The following is a 20,000-nucleotide window of genomic DNA, read 5'->3' as shown; positions in this document are numbered from 1 at the left end:
CCTTCAACAATATATTAATGTTTATCATTTATATAGTACCTTTAATCTGCAAAATGCTAGCAGTTATTTTAGAACATAAGAACATAAGAACAAGCCAGCTGGATCAGACCAGAGTCCATCTAGTCCAGCTCTCTGCTACTCGCAGTGGCCCACCAGGTGCCTTTGGGAGCTCACATGTAGGATGTGAACGCAATGGCCTTCTGCGGCTGTTGCTCCCGAGCACCTGGTCTGTTAAGGCATTTGCAATCTCAGATCAAAGAGGATCAAGATTGGTAGCCATAAATCGACTTCTCCTCCATAAATCTGTCCAAGCCCCTTTTAAAGCTATCCAGGTTAGTGGCCATCACCACCTCCTGTGGCAGCATATTCCAAACACCAATCACACGTTGCGTGAAGAAGTGTTTCCTTTTATTGGTCCTAATTCTTCCCCAGCATTTTCAATGAATGCCCCTGGTTCCTAGTGTTGGCCGAAGAGAAAAATTTCTCTCTGTCAACATTTTCTACCCCATGCCATAATTTTGGCAGACTTCAATCATATCCCCCCTCAGCCGCCTCCTCTCCAAACTAAAGAGTCCCAAAGCTGGCTGCAGCCTCTCCTCATAGGGAAAGGTGCTCCAGTCCCTCAATCATCCTCGTTGCCCTTCTCTGCACTTTTTTTCCTATCTCCTCAATATCCTTTTTTTGAGATCGTGGCGACCAGAACTGGACGCAATACTCCAAGTCGCGGTCGCTGCAGCACTATATAAGGGCAGTGACAATCTTTGCAGTTTTATTATCAATTCGCCTTTTCTAATTGATCCCCAGCATAGAGTTTGCCTTTTTATAAGCTGCCGTGCATTGAATTGGCATTCCCATGGAACTATCAACTAAGGCGCCTAAATCCCTTTCCTGGTCTGTGACTATTGGCACTGAACCCTGTAAGCGTGTATGTGAAGTTTGGATTTTGCCCTATGTGCATCGCTTTACATTTTGCTACATTGAACTGCGGTGCCATTTCACCAGGCCCACTCTCACCTCTAATTTATCAAGGTCAGCTTGGAGCTCTTAATGATCCTTTACATGAGTTCTCACCACCCTACATAATTGTGACATCATCTGCAGAAGCTTGGCCTGCGCTACCACCACCCCTACTTCCAGGTCATTTTATGAATGGGTTAAAGAGCACTGAGGTCCCAAAGCGGATCCTTAGGGGACACCACTCCCAACATCTCTCCATTTGGTGAGAACTTCCCATTTACACCCACTCGTTGTTTCCTGTTTCTCAACCGTTTTTTAATCCATGGGAGGACTTCCCCTCTTATTCATTCATTGCTGAGTTTTACCAACAGGTCTCTGGTAGAGGAACTTTTGTCAAAAACCTTTTGGAAATCAAGTAGACAATGTCCACAGGAGTTCACCCCTGTCCACATGCCTGTTTACACCCTCAAGAACTCTGAAGTGAAGTTTGTAAAGACAGAGTTTGCCTCTGCAAAAGCCATGCTGACTCTCTTTCTCAGCAGAGTCTTGCTTTTTCTACATGTTTTTTAATGTTATCTTTTAATGATAGATTCTACTAATTTACCAAGGGAACAGATGTCAAACGGACTGGCCTGTAATTTCGGGTCCCCCTAGATCCTTTCTTAAAGATTGGTGTGACATTGGCCATCTTTCCAGTCTTCAGGGATGGAGCCTGATTTCGAGGGATAAGTTGCATATTAAAGTGAAGAAGATCAGCAATTTCATAGCTTGAAGGCTCTTTAAGAACTCTTGGAGTGGCGAATGCAATCTGGGCCAGGGAGTTTGGTAACATTTGGTTTATCAATGGCTGCCAAGAACTTCTTCCTTGTCCTATCACTATCTTAAGCCAGTTCCTGCAGTTAAGCCTCCTAAGAAGCTTGGTTCAGGTGCGAGATGTTCCTCACTGCTCCTCTTGGGTAAAGACAGATGCAAGGAATTGCATTCGGCTTCTCTGCAATCTCCTGCCATCTTTTAGCACACCCTTTGTTCCTTTGTCATCTAACGGGCCTACCAGCCCTTGCTGGCTTCCTGCTTTTTGATGTACTTGAAAAGACTGTTTGTTTTGTTCTTGATGTTAAGCATGGCCATCGCGTTCCTCATAATCCTTTTGCCTCCCCTTACAGCTAACTTGCTTCTCTTTTGCCACCATTTGTGATTTCCCTCTCATATTCTTCATCAGGCTAAACTGGACTTCCATTTTTTTCTAAAGACATTACCTTTTCTTTTTCTGATAATTTCCTCAACCTCTCTTGTTAACCATGGTGGCTTTCTTTTTTGGAGCTGGGTTAGCTTGCCTTTTTCTAACCTCGCCGGAACACATTTTCAAACGAGCTTTTGTTACTGTGTTTTAAATAACCTCCAAAGCATCCTGGACAGTTTTGACTCTCTTGATTTTTCCCTTTTCAGCTTCCCTGCGCTATCCCCTCATCTTTGAAATTTCCCTTTCTGAAGTGAATCTTAACTACATTTAGTAGTTGCCACTTGTTCGCATGCTGAGATACTGAATCTGTTGACAGCATTGTGGTGGCTGTTCCCCTATTGGCTCAACTCAACCTTTACTGACTTCCTGCACCAGGTCCTGGGTCCCACATAGAATTAAATCCCTAGGATCACCTCTCCCTGGATTTGGTTTCCACAACCATCTGCTCTAAACCACAGTCGTTTAGCATATCCAGGGAATGCTCTCTCTCCTTACTATGACCTGAACATGCATTTTTCCAGTTTATATAGGGATGATAGTTAAAATCACCCATTACCACTACATTTTTTGTTGTTGGCCTCTCTAATTTCTTTTTTCCATCTCAGAATCCTCTTGTTGCACTTTGGTCAGGGGGCGATAATATATTCCTAATATTAAACTGTCCTTCACACTGTTATTGATATCCACAGTGATTCTGTAGGGGAACCAACTCTGCATTGTCTATTTTTATGTGATACTATGCTCTCTTTGATGTAAAGGGGTAGCTCCACCCCCCAATAAGCCCTGTCCTATCAGCTTCCTATAGAGCCTGTGACCCATCAGGTATAACAGCATCCCACTGGTTCCTCCTCATTTCCACCATGTCTCTGCTTAATGCCCACTATATCAAAGTCCTCCTTCAAAACTCTGTATAGCTCCCCATTTTGGAGTGAGATGGCTTCTACTATTAGCATAGAGACACCTGCTTATACCCTGTCTACTATTCATGTACCAGAGTTTATGTTGCCTTTACCCTCAAGTCTTTTTGTAGACACTATCCCTTGCCACATGCACATTGCTATGTTCCTTGCTTGTATGTGGTTGATTTAGAAAAAACCTCCCTCTCTGTCTGCATCCCCATAAGTACTGTATTCGAGACGAAGTCACCTCCCGGCTCCTGTCGGCTTTCCCCAGTGATCAGTTTAAAAGCTGTTCTGCCACCTTTTTTTTTTTTAATGTTGGCCAGCAGCCTGGTTCCTCTTTGGTTAAGATGAAGCCCGTCCCGTTTGTACAAGGCCTACCTTGTCCCAAGGTTCCCCAGTTCCTGACAAATCTGAAACCCTCTGCCTTTACACCACCTTCTCATCCCGCATTGAGACCCTGTAGCTATGTCAGCTTGCCCTGGCTACTTCTTGGCGTGGAGCGAGGTAGCATTTCTGAGAATGCGTACGCCGAGGGTCCTGGACTTCCAGCTCTGTTTCCTAGCAGCCTAAATTCAGCTTCCAGAACCTCCGGCTACATTTCCCAATAATGCGTTGGTGCCAATGTGGACCACAACTGCTGACTCCACCCAGCACTGTCTAAAAGCCTAGCCTAGGCGGCGTGACATCGCAACCCGCACCAGGCAGGTAAGTCACCATGCGGTCATCCGCCTCTCACAAGCCGAAACTCTCCCCATTTCTAATGAAATTCAGATCCACCCCACTACAAAGGGCCCCACCTCCCCGAGGAATTATCCTCGAAGTCGCGAGAGAGGGATAAGCTGATCACCCGAAGTTAAAGGAAGGGATCCCATCTAAAGGAGCATCTTCCACCCCTCGAACTGGCACCCTCCATCCAGGCCTTCCCATTTCTCCACTGGCCATCCTGAAGAATCTCCGCAGCCAGGAAGTCAGGACCGGCTGTTAGGTCCCTGAAAGCCTGAATCTGTCACCCTCTCTCTGCCTCTTTCAGCTTCTCCAGATTCTGCCACCAGGCTTCAAGAGAAACGCTACCGCGTTCCTGGAGTGCCAGGAGCTCATTGCAGCGAGGGGCGCACCCGACTTCTGTCCTGGTTGGCAGATAGTCATACATGTGACACTCAGTGCAAAACGCTGGGAAAGCCCCCATCCCCTGCTGGCTTTCTACCTTCCTTATCTGGTTGTTGGAATATTTAAATATTATTAAGCTTTAGTCACTGCCCCTGGGCTATCTGCGTACTATCTGTCAAGTATGTCATATTAATTAAAAAACAAAAAAATTAAATTAAAATTGCTGCTGGTTCCAGAGACTGAACTAAAGCCCTACCTCTAGGACAAAAGCCCCACCTCTCAGGACAAAGAGGAACAAGAGATGAACTCTGTTAACCTCTGTTAAGCCCCACCTTCCAGATTCAGATTCAGCAGCCTTACAAGGAGAAAAAGAGATAACCCCTGTTAAAATACACTGTTTTAAAAGCTGTGGCTTTGAGAAAAGCCTTCCAAAATGAACACCAGCAGGTCACTCTGCTCTTCCTGGCCAAGTCTCTTCTGCTGATTTTGTTGATATCCTCACAACAGCCATGTGAGGTAGAATGCAATTCTTATTTTATAGATAGGACTTGAAAGACAGATCTACATTCATGGGGAAAATCATGGCACAGGCCCACCACATTAATATTAACTGACCACATTAAAACTGTTTAAAAATAAATGGAAGCTCAGGCATTCCAGGAGACACTTGTGTCTCCCAGAAAACAAGTGGGATTTCCAAATATGTCTTGTTTATTGTCCATACATACCTTCCAACTGGGGCTGGGTTTATTGACTGCACCCAAATTGAAACACCGCCGTTTGAAAATCTTTCACAAATGTTCAGTCAGCATATGAAATTGTCTACAATCCCTTTGCCAGAGCAGAACAGGTAGCAGTTTTCTGGCAGCCTCATTTAAAATAGCTTAGCAGCAGTCATTAACACAGCAGCACCAGCCAGAAGCCCCTATAGTTAAGGCATGACACTGAAGAAGGGGGCTTGTTCCAAGTGACTAGGGGCAAGAAGCGCCAGTAATACAGTAATACCTTGTATAGGGTCTCTCGGGTCAATGAGTACCAGAAAAGTCAGCAACTTTATCTTAGGTGTGGATGTCAACCTCACCTTTTTTTAAAAAAAAAATTCTTACTTCACACATTTAGGGACATCAGAGGTCAGAAACCTGAGATTTATGAGAATGAACTCCATTGCTTTAGACAGCAAGTAGAGACTCTCATCTTGGAATGTGACTGTATTTTAAAAAAAACCTGAAAATCAAAAAGGACCACAGCAGGCAAAGTGATAAGGTAGATCTTCCCCTGCTGTGCAAGTTTTTTTACCTGCATTGAGTTTTTTAGGTGAAGGAACATTCCAAGTTGAAATCTTCCATCTGCGGTATGAAATGCTCTAGTCCTTTCTACCACCTCAGCATGCTACCACCTCATTCTCTTTGCATGTGCAAGCCAGAGGTAAGTTTCCAAGGAATTTTACTGATGAAGTAGAGCACAATTGTATGCCAAAGTATGCCAAAGACAACACAAGCTATTTCTGGAATATCTGAAGTTACTGTGGTTCCATGGAATTCGATGAGTTGGAGCACACTAAAGTACACTATTATTGTCCTGGAACTAAATCTGTGTCCTATGCCTGATGAAACCAGTGACTGGCGGGAAAGGCAAGTTTTACCCTCCTAATGTAAGAGATGGAAGCCTATGTAATTTGTTCAGTAGAAATCACTTAGAACAGAGACAGTCTCTTCATCTGTTTTCATCTGAGACAGTCCCTTCATCTTAGTGTCCTGGATTCATTTGTAAAATGTAAAAATAACAGAGACAGATTTATGGCTATTTCATCACTTCTATCAAATGTTAATTCCATTTTCTACATTTATTTACTCTTAGACCGTTTCTGCACAGCCGTGGAGGCCTCCACGCCCGACAAGAATTCGCTGGCGTGGAAGCGAACATGCAAGCATCGCGAGGCGGCCTCCAGAAGACGGCAGATGGCGAAGGCGCTCATAGACGCCTCTACCGTTCCACTCACCCGTGTCCGTCGTCGGCCTGCTGGCCGTTTGCAGCCCGCCGCTGCCCTCCGACCTCCAGGGTCGGAGGACAGCGTCGAAGCGAGCTTCATCGCCGGCTGGCTGGTAATCAAACGAGAAAGCTTTAACGTGTTCCAGCGGTGCTGTTCGCTTTTATCGGCGAATGCGCTGTGGAAGGAAAAACAACCCTTTAAAGGGTTGTTTTTCAGGGCGGCTTGACGCCGCCCTGGGGGAGGGGGAGCGGAGTCAGGTCGGCGCTGTGCGAATGGCTCCCTGGGGACGGCGTTTATCCCGTCCCCAGGGCGCCATTAATGGGCCGTGCGGAAACGGCCTTAATATAACTTAATGTTGCTTTCAATTTTTTTATCATTTAATGAAAGCAGTGATAATAAATGAAAAAGTGTGAGAACTGAATGCAGTACAGGACTGCAGCAGGAAAGCCTAGATTCTGTAGGTTTCATCAATTTTTTAAAAATCTAAAATTCTGTAGGTTTCATCCATATTTTAAAATCAAAAAAATCTGCAAAGCTTGGTGTGGGCTTCAGTGCTGTGGAAGCCAGACCAGATTTTTATTGAGCACACCCTTTAATCCTTAGGCTACCATAGATTTTCCATGTTGCCAGCCAAATGCATGCATGATGAGGAAACCCTGAGGCATCGAAAGTAGCCTGAAGGTTAAAACATCAGACTTCTATTTCATGCAGCTAGTTTTGCACAGTAAGAGGCTACAGTGCAATGCTACACTGTTCCATTTGCTCACCCATTCCTTCAACTACTACTCCATTTTACACTCACTATTCCTTTAAGTCATTATGATGCTAATGAGAGAGCTGTAATGATGCCATTCACAATGTCAATGAAAAAGAGTCTTTATGCAAAATGCCACTGAAACAGAAGTTAAATTTAAAATGCTTATTACAATAATACTGCAAAATCAGACCAAAATCCCTAAAGGCCAAAAATAAAGTTAAGGTGGAAGCAGCACTGGGTATTGGTAGGGCTTCATTAGTTACCCAATATGCTGTACAAATAGCAAAGCTACATCCACATATTGGATATTGTGCTAGAGTTGCCCTATAGTAATCATTTGCAACTAGATTGACTTGTCTGCAAAGGAGAAACCAATTGTAACTGATTGCTATAGTGCAGCATTCAACCGTGTATGGATGCAGCCCATGTAGTATTGCTGATTCTGAAACTATTTTGAATATAGTTGTATGACACCATTGTGGTTACACAATTTTATAATAGGATCAAAAAAAATGCACTGGAATTTTCGCTAGAATTGCGGATGCGGAATGTTTTTTGAATTTGTAGAAGAAATAAAGCTCCTATGGGGTTTGAAGGGAACTTTTAAGCATCTTTTCCCTCTGAGCAGGGGGCTTGCAGCCTGGCCCAACCATCTTTTAGGAGTGCTAATACAGGTAGCGAGAGACAAGGGGATGGGTTAAGAATTGGTGATTTGGGAGCAGAGGCATCAGCCACTAGGTCTCAGTTCCTGGAGCATAGGGAGATGGAGCTTGGCTAACAGGCAAGACAAACACTCATTTTGTGGAGGAGTTTAGTGGGAGACTTTTTGAAAGGGAGACCTACTTAAGACTAAATAGGGATGGTCAGGGACTTGCTCAAGTCTCACAATAAGCACAAGTAGAGCCATGTTTGGTTTTTTTTTTGCAGGAGGATAGGCCTGAGAGTGCAAGTTGGAGAATCTCTCACCAAAGAAAGAGAGAAGGGTCCAGCAGCTTGAGGTGCAAGCATTTACTCTATTCTTCAGCACATTAAGAATGAGGGTTTCCTGGACAGAGTGGAGGCAAGATGGCAGCGAAGTGGTGGAGGAGAACCACCCACAAGGAGGTTCTCTGAGGGAGGGAGGGCAGCTCCTCTCCAAACAAACACAGGAGGTGGGCATTTGGAAGAATGTGACAAATGGAAGTAGAGAGGCCAGGGAAGTTACAGAATCAATTTGAAATTCTCTCCCTTGTCATGAAGAAAAGTGAGGATAAGGAACAGGTACATGGGCATCAGTCAGCCTTTGGAGACTGTGCAAGTGAGAGAAGGTTCAGCCCATGGAATGGCCCCTCCAAAACCCCAGAGAAGTTGAGTGGTTGTGGTAGGAGACTCCCTGCTGAGGGGAACAGAAGCAGTGATTTGCAGACCTCACAAGATGTCTCGAAAGGTCTGGGGCAAAAATCAGTTATGTCACAGTGACTAGACTTGTCAAGCCCACTGACCAGAATCTTTTCATTTTGATCCACAGAGGAACAAATGGCACTGCAGGATGGAGCTTTGGGGCATCACAAGGGATTTTGAGGCTCTGGGAATGAAGCGGAAGGACCTGGATGCACAGGTTGTTGTTTCATCTCTACTCCCAGTTGAAGGATGTGGCCCAGGTAGCAAAAGAAGAATAGTGGAGGTGAACAACTGGCTTCACAGTGGTGGTGACAGGAACATTTTGGCTTTTTGGACCATGGTCTGTGATTTCACGAAGGTGGACAACTGGTAAAGGATGGGTTGCACCTCATGGCTGTGGGTAGGAACATTTTTGCTAGGAGGTTCCAAAACTGATCAGGAGGACTTTAAACTGAGTTAATGTGGGGGAGGGAGAAAGTATTCAAGTGGACAGGAGTTCATAAAGTGCTAGAGATAATAGACCAAAGGTAATAGAGAGAACTGAGCAAATACTTCAAGAACCCAACCGTGGGAGGAAAAAAAAACCTTAAATAAGTAGCCAGTAGTAATGAACCATGGCCTTAGATGTCTCTACACTAATGCACAGAGCATCGGAAATAAACAAGATGAACTCGAACTGTTAACACAGGACAGAAAATATTATATAATAGGCATATAATAGGAAAATATTATATAATAGGCAAAATATTATATAATAGGTGGGGTGAGTCGCATGATTAGAATGTAACAATTGAGGGGTATAACCAATTTCAGAAAAATATACCAACTGCCAAAAAAAGAGAGTAGTATTATATGTCAGTGATGATTACACCTGTTAGCAAGTCCATTACTTAAATCCTAGTTAATGGGATGGAAGTGGTAGGATCCTTAGGTGGGGTGTTCATGTTCTCCTGGAGCTCCTTATACAGTGGAAAGGGGATGCCAAGTGTAGTCAGACACTCATCAGACTTTAAGAGAGATGATTTCAGTAAACTTAAGAAACTACTGGGTGTGATCCCATAGTTAAAAATATTAAAAGAGAAGGGAGTGCATGATGGATGGGAGTGAGATCTTGAAGACACAATTTCAAACAGTTCCAATGAGGAAAAATGAGAGGGGGTCTAAGGAAACCAGCATGGATGTTCAAGGACCTTTTAACTGAGCTAAGATTTAAAAGGGAGATGTACAAGAAATGGAAAAGGGGGAAATAACGAAAGAGGAATACAAACAAATAGTCAGAATGTGTAGGGAGAAAGTCAGAACAACTAAATTGTAGAATGAGCACAGGCTTGCCAGAGAGAGAAAAAGTAGAACTACTCAATGGCTTCTTTGCTCCAGTCTTCTCCCATAAGGAAGACAGTGCTTACCCTTGGGGAAATAGAACAGAAGTTGCAGTAGGGTAAATTCAACACAGAATGAATAGAGGTAGTATAGGAATACCAGGCTACTGTAAATGAATGCAAATCTCCTGGGCCTAATGAAATACATCCCAGGGTATTAAAAGAACTGGCAAAAGTACCATAATCTCAGAAACAGTTGTGATAACCTTTGAGAATTCCTGGGGAACAGGAGAAGTCCCAGCAGACTGGAGAACGGCTAATGTTGGCCCTATCTTTAAAAAAAAGTGGTGGGGGGGGAAGGAACCCAAATAATTACTGCTCAGTCAGCCTGACATCAATACCAGGAAAGATTATAGAGCAGATAATTAAACAGACAGTCTGTAAGCACTTAGAAGGGAATGTCTTGATCATTAAAAATCGACATGGGTTTCTCAAAAACATGTCATGCCAGACTAATCTTATCTCTTTTTTTATAGAGTTTGGTAGATGAAGTGGATGTAGCATACTTCAGTAAGGCCTTTAACAAGGTCCCCCATGACATTTTTGTAAGCAAGTATGCAAAATGTGGGATAGACAATGCTACTGTTAGATGAATTGGTAATTGGTTGACTGACTGAACCCAAATGGTGCTCACAAATGGCTCATCTTCATCCTGGAGAGGAGTAGTGGAGTTCCACAAGATTCTGTCCTAGGCCCAGTGCTATTCAATAATTATATGAATGACTTGGATAATGGAATACAGGACATGCTAATCAAATTTGTAGATTATACCAAATTAAGAAGAGCAGCCAATACCCCAGAGGACAGGGTCAGAATTCAAAATGTCCTGGACAGATTAGAGAGCTGAGCTGAAACAAACAAAATGAATTTCAACAGAGATAAATGTAAGATACTACACTTAGGCAGAAAAAGTAAAATGCACAGATATAGGATGGGGGTCACCTGGCTTGACAACAGTACAGGTGAAAAGGATCCGGGAGTCTTAGTAGACCACATACTGAACATGAGTCAGAAGTGTGATGCAGCAGCCAGGAAAGCCTGATGCAATTCTGGACTGCACCAACAGGAATATAGTGTCTAGAGATCAAGGATGTAATAGTACCACTCTATTTTGCATTGGTCAGACCTCACCTGGAATGCTGTGTCCAGTTTTGGGTGTCATAATTCAAGAAGAATATTGAAAAGCTGGAACAGGTCCAGAGGAGGGCAACCCAAATGCCCTGAGAGGAGCAACTTAGGAAGTATATTTTGTCTGGAGGAGAGAAGCTTAAGGGGTGACATGTTTAAATATTTGAAGCGATGTCATGCTGAAGATGGAGCAAGTTTATTTTCTGCTGCTCCAGAGACTAAGACAAGGACTAATGCGTTCAAGGTGCAGGAAAAGAGATTCCACTTAAACATTAGGAAGAACTTCCTTACAGTAAGGGATGTTTGACAGTGGAATTCACTGACTCGGTGTTTGATGGAGTCTCCTTTTTTGGAGGTTTTTAAACAGAGAGTGGATGGCCATCTGTCAAGGGTGCTTTGATTGTGTATTCCTGCATGGCAGGGGGTTGGACTTGATGGTCCTTGTGGTCTCTTCCAGCTCTATGATTCTATGTTTCTAAGCCTCCTTTTCTTTTTCCAAGCAGGTGATCACAGATCTTGGGGTTTCAAGTGCCTCAGGAAGAGGATACCTGGAGCCAGCAGGTTAACCTTTCTTGACCCAGACTGACCAGGGCACTGGGAATTGATAACATTCTTAGGAGCAAGGGGGAAGCTGTGATCATTGAAGGTGACAGAGCTCTTGTCATAGTTCTGGAGGATGAAGCCGTTTTGACCATGTGCTTGCCAAAGGAGCTGAAGGGCATCTTCCAGGTAATGGAGAATCTGTAGACAGCTGTAACATCCTAAGCCTAAGAGCCTAGTCTATTCTAACAACTGATAGGGTATGTATAGAGGAAGGGACAGAGGAATTTGTTTTTCTCTTATTTCTTTTCAATCCCTTTCTCCATCTGATCCTGTTCTACATTGTATGCTTGTAAACATTCTCTTTCTAATATTTTTTTAACGCAGGATGCTGATAGCATTTCTCTGCACCACATAGACCTCTACCACCTTGGACACACTATTTAAATAAGGGGACACCAAGAGAAAGGAATGCTGGCAGTTGACAAGTAGCTATTCCTTCAGGGGCACACACCAGGCTATAAACCATCCCTGTGGTACCCAGGAGTGGGGAAGTGGAAGACACAGAGGCAAGGCCCCAGAATTGGAAAGGAAGCTGGGGCACCATGACCCTCCCCAGTAGGAAATTCCTACAAAGGTCAGGAGGTGGAAGCAGTTACCCTAGAGAGACAGAGAGAAACCCCTCCAAAAGGAGTTGAGAAACCCTGGAAGAGGGCTAGAGGGAACAGAGCCTGCGGGTTAAAGCAGGCCTGTTTTGCTAGAAAAATAATAATTGTTTGACACTAATATTCATTATTATTTTATTTTTTAAATTTATAATCCACCTTCCAGCCCAGTAGTAGACTCGCTCACAGAAAATATAACAGCAATACCACTGACACAGTACATGTGATGTATAAGTGGTTACAGACTGACATGCAATTCCTGCTCATAAGATGAGGCTTTTATGAGAAGGTGCAGCTGGGGAGTATATGCTGGGCATGGCAACGCCAGAATGAGTGCCGTGGACCCTGTTCCCAGGAGTGGGTCAAAATACTAGTTTAGATTTTAAAGGTGGTCGACCAGAGAAGTCAGAGTGAACAAGTAAGTCTGGGTCACAGTGTGGTCATCATGTCTGAGAAAGGAGTGAGGAAACTCCCAGGGTGGGTGAAGCAATATGAAGAAATTATATGTACCTTTGGAAAGCCTTATTAAAGTATTTTGGTTAGTTAGGGTCATCAAACCACAACATGGAATCATGGTCTGACAATTGTTTATTAATCACAAATGCTCTTAATAATGGTTTCAAGCTATGTATGAATCTGGGTCATCCTAGCTGGATTCTGACTTGTTCTCCAGTGAAGTTCTCTTTTTAATACTTCCACATTCTATATGGAACAGGGATGCTGCTCCTTTAACAATTTCAGAAATGTTAATTGTCAGTATGTACATGACTTTAATAGTATGATGGAGGAAGCTGCATACAGTGCACCACATAAAATCCTGGCATTCCTTCCTTTCCCCTTGCATTCATGCACAAGTTCATCAGCAGGCTTCATGTGTAGGAGCAGGGAAACAAATCCAGAGTCTGCTGCATGTATGGAGGAGTAAGGAATCAAACCCAGTTCTCCAGATTAGAGTCCACCACTCTTAACCACTATGCCATTCTGGCTCTCATTGCTATGAATTCGGGAGGGTGGAAGGAATCTACATAGGTATCTGCATAGCAGTACATCAAGACCTGATAATCTTAGGAAAGAAACTGCTATTAGCAAGTATTTCCGTTAATGACCTTTGGTTATTTACAGTTAGTTTACTACATCTATTTCATATTTCAACACAAGTGGGGAATTTTGTATAGAATAGAGAAAGGGACAGAGGACTGGGCATTCTGAGATTCTTGGTTTTCACCTTAAAAAATTATGGCTATGAAGATAGACTCAGAGGTTTGCGGACAATGCCTGATGCTTTCCCAGAACTGAAAGGATGAAGGGATGGAGTAAGTTTTCCAGTGGTCAGGTTCTGATGAGTGCCCATCATAGATCCTTGCTCTTCTTCCTATGACCAAAACACAGGGTATGCCCATAGGAGAAATTCAGGTACTCCCAGTTTGAAGTTATTTGGAAACACATAACCAGACCGTAATAGTTTCCATTGAGTTCCGTATTACACAATATTAACCCTATGAGCCTAATGGACTGGTTTGCTGTGCATGCTGGGGGCATCTACATAGAGTTCTGATATCCTATAGCAGTACATTTAAGTTCTGATAATCTTACACAGATGTGCCTTCAGGTGAATAGCAAAAAACTAGCTCTATGCCGTAGGAAGGCTTGTATAACAAGCAGAACAGCCTTTCTGAGATGCCATAACCAACAGAGCATAGAGAGTGAAACATGGACTGATCCTAGATTTAATGTTTCCTAGATTTAAACTTCACTGGTATGTCCTGATCCATTATAATTTTATTTTAAAGAAATTCTCCAGAGATTTCCATGACAATCTATTTCACAGGTCTTGGATTTAAGAGTGGACTGGAAAAGTATCAGTGACCACATAATGATCACTAAAATATTTAAGAAAGAATGGAAAGTAGAAGATTGGCTGAATCTGGCTGTAGCAATTCATATAAATATATAACTCAGTGGTAAAGAGATTATTGGAAGGCAGGCAGCCCCATCTATGCACTAGGCACCTGGCCATTGCTGCCCCCAAAGAGGCTTCCCAGTGGCATGGGGAAGGCAAAAAGCCTCCCTGCCTCCAAGAAGCCTCAATGGATTACATCACACTTATACCAGCCAAAAGGCTGGCCTAAGTGCAGCTGTGGCAACACTGGCAAAGACCAGGAGTTAGTTCCTCCCTTGTCCCGTTCCTGATATCCCGGCACTGGTGGCAGAGGTGCAGGGACACTGCTGCAGCATCCTGCGTTGCATCCCACTACCAGGATAGGGTGGCGACAGCCACACGGCAGCAGTTTCACCCCTCCACCAGGGTAAGTGCCCCAGGTCAAATCTGCCAGCATGGCTGCCTTACCACTTCCAGTGGTGGATTCACTCTCCCCCTCCTTTGGATGGGGCTGATAGAGTACTAGATACAAATATGTTATCAATTATATGTAATAATGCATCAATTCTGCTGTACATGGTCTTTGCTTTGTTACCATTGTGTAAAACAGTTTCAAAAACTGAATGAAAAGAACTCCCTTTGTAGCTTAACCAAGGTGGTACAATTACCATCCAAGTTATTTATATAATACTTAGTTAACCAATTCAATCAAATATAAAGTCATTAGAAGTTTTCCAGGGGTTAAGGGCAATAAGACTGACCCAAATGTGGTGCTGAATGATGAAACAGTTGGTTCAAAATGGAAATATGTTGGGTCTGATCCTTATCTTTACTGCTGTTATTTTTTAAAAATAAAGAAACATGTTGTGCCTCTGAGTATTTAATTTTTTTAAAAAAATTAGACATTCTTCTTAGTGAGTATTTTTGGTTTTTAAAAGATGGGAAACAACACTCTGGGGAAAATATATAATACTATCCAAGTAAGAACAGGTTGGGATGTGGGAAGAGGTGGGAGGGGCTATGCCAGTCAGAAGAGTAAGTTAAAGGAGGAGCGGGAGACAAGGAGATCTTTTAAAGGTAGACACTGCTTGACAGGTAGCATGAACCTGATATAGGAACAAAGAAATGAGGGAGATTATAAAGTAAAAGGCTAAAGAAATGAGAATGTAAATATATGTGAAGGAGGTTCACCTGTTATTCAGTTCTCCCATATCAAAGATCTGACGGGCAATGTAATCATTGCTCCATTCATTCCCTGTTAAGTACTGCACTGGAGTTATAGTTAATAACATGTATGGTATGCTATAAAAAGCAAGAAGGTTATATCAGGTGTGAGCAATTACTTACGGAATCACCAAGTCAGATGTCAGTACATCAAATGTAATGCTTCAGTGATTTGAAAAACATAAACTTCTAAGGAAGTTCAGTATTTTCTTTGACATCTACAGTCTTAGATCATTATCAAGAACACGCAAGTCACTCACTGATATTGTTGAATGGCTTAGTACAAAAATAAAATAAATAAAATAAAACCATATGAAATAAGTAAATGATACAAGCTTAAAAACAGCATTTACATTGAAGTGCTCCATAGCATAATTCCTTGGGTTTGTCAGGAATTTTTTATACACTGTATTACATTTACAATTATTGTACTGGCATTCACATAACACATTTTTGTATTTTAAATATGGGAATATTTCAGATTTCTTTCAAAGGTGTAAGAAACTACAGTCAAACCAATAAATTTTCAATTACCAGTAGTCCCCAGGATCAAAAGAAAAGTTTTTTTTAAAAAAACTGTATCTTTCACCTGTATGTACATGGAATTGGATGCAAGAGTTCATATATCTTGAAGCTACTTCCTTAGGCTACCATTTTGCTCACTAAGCTTAGAGAACAAATCATTCTGTGAGGTTTTTTTAAGCAGCGTTTTGTGTTTCTAGTTTTCCAGAGAACGGCCCCAGGATCTCATTACCACTCTTCTGAGACCCCTAGAAACAGCTGTTTTAAATATCATGATTTCCTGCACTTTCTTTTTAAAATGTTGGGGGTTAATTAAGTGATAATTAAGCAATGGGCTGTACTAATTGGCATCATTCCCATTTAGCCTTTTCAGACACTGCCATTAGGAAAAGATATTACAACAATAACCATACAATATAGGTTTGTATTGTTTATACATTAGGACCGAGGGACATGATAGGCATAAACAGATTGCCCTTATAAATCACTCTTCCATACCAATGTGGATAACTACTTCCCCCACTGAATGATTCTGGGGGAGGGGGGAGACATGTAGAAGAGGGCATGCTTTTATGATAGTTTAGAACTTAAATTGATCCACATGACAAGGATTTATGCAAATGCACAACGTTTTCATTGTCAGAGCATTTTCGCATTCTGCAACTTGGGTTCTGTTCAGTTTATTGTATGAATTGTTCCATATGAGACTGCAAAAGCCAAAAACCTGTCAGTACTGGAAAACAATAAAATGTTTATATTCTTTCAAGATTATTTTTTCTCAACTGCCCCAAACCTCCCACTATGCCAATGGCCATATCATTATTGTCATGTGTGTACAAGTTGCGTCTGATAAAATGTTCTGAGCTCACAGGTTTTAATGCAACCTCTTTAACATCACATGTGGAAATGTACATGTGAATAGCACATGTCCCAGGAGCATCTGTTAGCAAGCTCCCTAAATTTTGCCTGACTTTAACTATGGATACGATTCTGAAAGAATTGCATGGTTGGCTAATTTTCATATAATGTTTTCATGTGGAGGAAAAATCACATGATTGCTTAAAGTATATATCTGAGTGCTGGAACACTAAATGGGAAAAAATCCTAACTTGCACAATAATTTGGGTTTATATTGGAGAAAAGCACTGCATATATATATATATAGCTATATATAAATTATTATACTAGAATTATACAACTCTTAAGAGAGAGACATTGGGTCAGGAACTCCATGTGGGTTGAGAAAGTCAACCACTCCTCCTAACAAAGACCTCTAAAATAACAAGATAGTTCTCTTGATTCTTTAATTATTCTTCCAAAAAGAAGTACCAATTAAAGTTGCCTTTCCAACTGGCTTTGCATTGTAATGGGGCAGTACACAAATGTCACTGATACCATAAATTAGATGTTTTATGGGTTAATTATATTGCTGACTTCTCTTCTGTCCACTGAATAATGCAAACAAAACCAAAATAAGTGTTTTGAAGCAAAAAGTAACTTATCTCCAACTAAGCTCAGTACTAGTTTATATGAAGTTTAGGAGCTATTAATACACTTTTACAAGACTCCTTCTAAGGGAATTAAACACCAAAGGTAGGATTCCAAGGAAATGACTCACAAATATTGGCAACCGGCTTTCAAAAATTAAATCCAGTCTTTGCAAAACTCTGAAACAGCTCAGTAACCCTACTTAATTCAAAATAGACTTTTCAAATGAAAATTAAGTATAGGAGCTACTGAAGCAACTTGTTTCTTGCTTCTTCTGTATCTCCACCCTCCCCTATAACCCCCTCAGGGCTTTACTTGAGATGCCATTTTTAGCTCAAAGTTGGGAATTTTTAATGACTGAGTTATTGTGGCAGGGAGGGAAAATGGGAATCATTTATCTTCATATGCTGAGGCACTGCAGCAAAATATTATAGATAAACACCTCCATAAACTGGCTGGAACAAGAAAAGGGAGGAGGTCTAAAGTAGAATCTAGCAAACACATAATTCACATTTGAAGTAAATTAAGATACATGCATATGAATAATTGCCCTTTTCTTGTTCTTTATTTACATGAGAGAAGCATGAATTAGACAAAACAGGAATGCTTAAGACAACCACTTAATAAGTAGTTGCACTAATGCTGTGTGTGTCTACATATGTTTCTCCTCTATACATGTATAAGGCATGCATCCACTTGCTACATGCATTCTTCTTTCTGGACAGGAAATAGTAAGCATTCTCCACTTTTAGGAAGGGCTGTTTAAATATCCACCTATGGGCACCACAATCCACTTCCCATTTAAGACAATGGTAAACTCTGGTTGCATTTGGGAGCTGTGAGTGACTTTAACCTGAAAAGGGGTTTCTCCCCTATAGAGGAGTTAAATGTATACATTTGATTATGCAGATTATATGAATGAGGGCACTCGCTTTTGTGTAAGTTAAATATGGAGACAGGTATACCTACAGACATATTTTCTATATCGATGCAGACACACTCTCTTACACCTATAGCCATCTCCAATGCACCGAAGCGGCTCTGCCAGCCAGTCAGAGAGCCTCAGGATAGAGCTCATAGGCAGTTCTCTCCTCCCCAAGGGAACCTGCTTGTATTATCCGCCTAGAGCATAAAGAGCCATCAGGATGAGGAGGAGGAGGATGCTGAAAGGCAGGGCTGGTGGCGGAGCGGGGGGTGGGTGGGGTGTAATTAAAACTAAAGTGGCCTGGTTATTTATAACCCAATGGAAAGGGTCGGGAGCTTCTCCCTAATGGAGAGCTTGGCACAGTGTGAAATCTCTGGCACAGGCGAGCCAGAAAGGAAGGGGGAAGGGCTAGGAGAGCAGGCGATTTCCCGCTAGTTTTTCGTCTTTCCGCAAAAGACGAGAGCGACTGCCGGTTTCTTGCTTCCAGCCTCCTGTTCCGCAGCCCGTCCGCCCGTCCGCCCCCGTTCCATACCCACCCGAAGCCAAGGTGCCGAGTCGAGACCCCACACAAGCAGGCACCGGCCACCTCACCCCTCCCTCCCCGCCTTTCTCTCCAGGAACGGCACCAGAGACAGCAGCGGGACAGCCTTCCCTGCGGGTCGGTCACTCCGCGCCTACACAACACAGTTCATACACACACACACACACACACACCGCGCCTACACAACACACACATACACACACCAGTTTGGAGGTGCGCGCGATTTCATCCTCTCCACCACCACAGCCGCCTCCGCCTGCTGCGCCCCATCGCCAGCGCCTGAGAGCCGTCCAGCCTGCAGAGCGGCGGCGCGGCCAATCTAAAGGGAGCCCCCAGTCCCCCTGCGCCCTCCCAGACCCAGCTGAAGGGCTACGCCGGCCGCTGCGCCAGCGCCGCCTCAGAGCTCCTTCTCCTTACCCGCGGTGCTGTGTGCCTAGAAGCGGCGGCGGCGGCGGCGCTGCCCTCCCTCAGGATCCCGCTGCTGGCGGCCTCTTTGAGGCTTGCCCTCAATGCCCGCTGCTGCTCCCGGGGGGTGTGAGGGCGGTCTCCTCCCTCCTGCTCTGGCTGGTGTGCAGGCGTGCTGTTGTGGTTGACGATAATGAAGAGAGAGGCTCGGTCGCTCTTAAGCAAAAGAGCGTGTGAAACCAGTCAGTCCTGTTTCTGCACATTCATGTCCCCCTGAATATAATAGCAAAAAGGTTGTGTGTTTTTTTCAGGATGCCCCCAGGGTTAGAAAGGGAATATGACAAGCGCCAGGGCTTTCTGGCCCTTGCTGCAGCTGCAGCTGGCTGGCTAAGGGAAGGGAGAAGAGCGCGCGAGTCAGAGCTCCTGTCTTTGCCTCCCGACGCTCGGGGTCCAGCGAGGAGAAAGGGCAGAGAGGAAAGCCATAGGTTAAGAGACCCTTCACCCACTCTCGTCCCCTTTCCCGAGAAGCGGAAGCCATTCTCTTGCTGAATGGGCAAAGGGCTTAATTTGTCCTCATCAAGGAGCCCATTGTTGTTCAGGGAGCCTCGCAGTTTTAGCCTGCAATCCCTTTCATCTCTCCCAGCGAATGCACCATTGATAGGAAACAGATGACGGACTGGAAGGCCAGGCATTAGCCGAGGTGCTGTGATCTGGCAGATAAGTGTTTCAGGCTGGGTGTGGGAGGCATTAGAGCCCGGAATCCCAGCCGCACGGGTGGGGGAGGGTGGCTGCTCCCTGGCTCCGCAAGTCTTGCAGGGGCAGATTGGGAAATCAAAATAGCCCACCAGGAGCAGGCCAGGTTGAGTAGTTTCTGCAGGGCTACCGTTCAGTGTTGCAGTGGCCACTTGTCTCAGGAGAAAGGAGGAGACAAGGGGTGAGCCTTCACTCAGTGTTGATGCTGCTGGTCAGTT

The 20,000-nt window shown here is 43.5% G+C and overlaps 1 protein-coding gene across 1 annotated transcript in view; it reads right to left on the bottom strand.

Moving 5' to 3' along the window:
* The window catches only part of SERTAD4 (SERTA domain containing 4), a 43,097-nt gene extending 23,716 nt beyond the window's left edge, over positions 1-19,381 (bottom strand). The window contains exon 1 of the mRNA XM_048484429.1: positions 19,042-19,381. The gene's annotated coding sequence lies outside the window, so the exon portion shown is untranslated. The remainder of the gene's footprint in view (positions 1-19,041) is intronic.
* Between the last annotated feature and the right edge of the window lie 619 nt (positions 19,382-20,000).

Source organism: Sphaerodactylus townsendi, linkage group LG01, assembly GCF_021028975.2.
Source record: "Sphaerodactylus townsendi isolate TG3544 linkage group LG01, MPM_Stown_v2.3, whole genome shotgun sequence".
NCBI classification, from domain to species: domain Eukaryota; kingdom Metazoa; phylum Chordata; class Lepidosauria; order Squamata; family Sphaerodactylidae; genus Sphaerodactylus; species Sphaerodactylus townsendi.
This window is presented reverse-complemented; position numbering and strand designations above follow the sequence as displayed.